The sequence below is a fragment of the Eimeria mitis genome, genomic scaffold (assembly GCF_000499745.2).
Source record: "Eimeria mitis Houghton genomic scaffold, Emh_scaff1353, whole genome shotgun sequence".
Taxonomy (NCBI): Eukaryota; Apicomplexa; class Conoidasida; order Eucoccidiorida; family Eimeriidae; genus Eimeria; species Eimeria mitis.
Window position 1 is genome coordinate 9,577 of NW_013568879.1, and position 208 is coordinate 9,784.

Genomic DNA, 208 nt, shown 5'->3' on the forward strand with positions numbered 1-208 from the left:
TTTAGATACTCTAATACATTTATTATTTTATATATATATATATATATATATATATACATATATATATACATATATATATATATATATATATGTATTTTTTTTTCTTTTTTTATTCTTTATTTACTTTATTATTATATTTTTTTTTTTGTGTGTATCTATGGAGATATATCTCCTCTTCAGATTGATATATTATAAGGAATATAAAAAA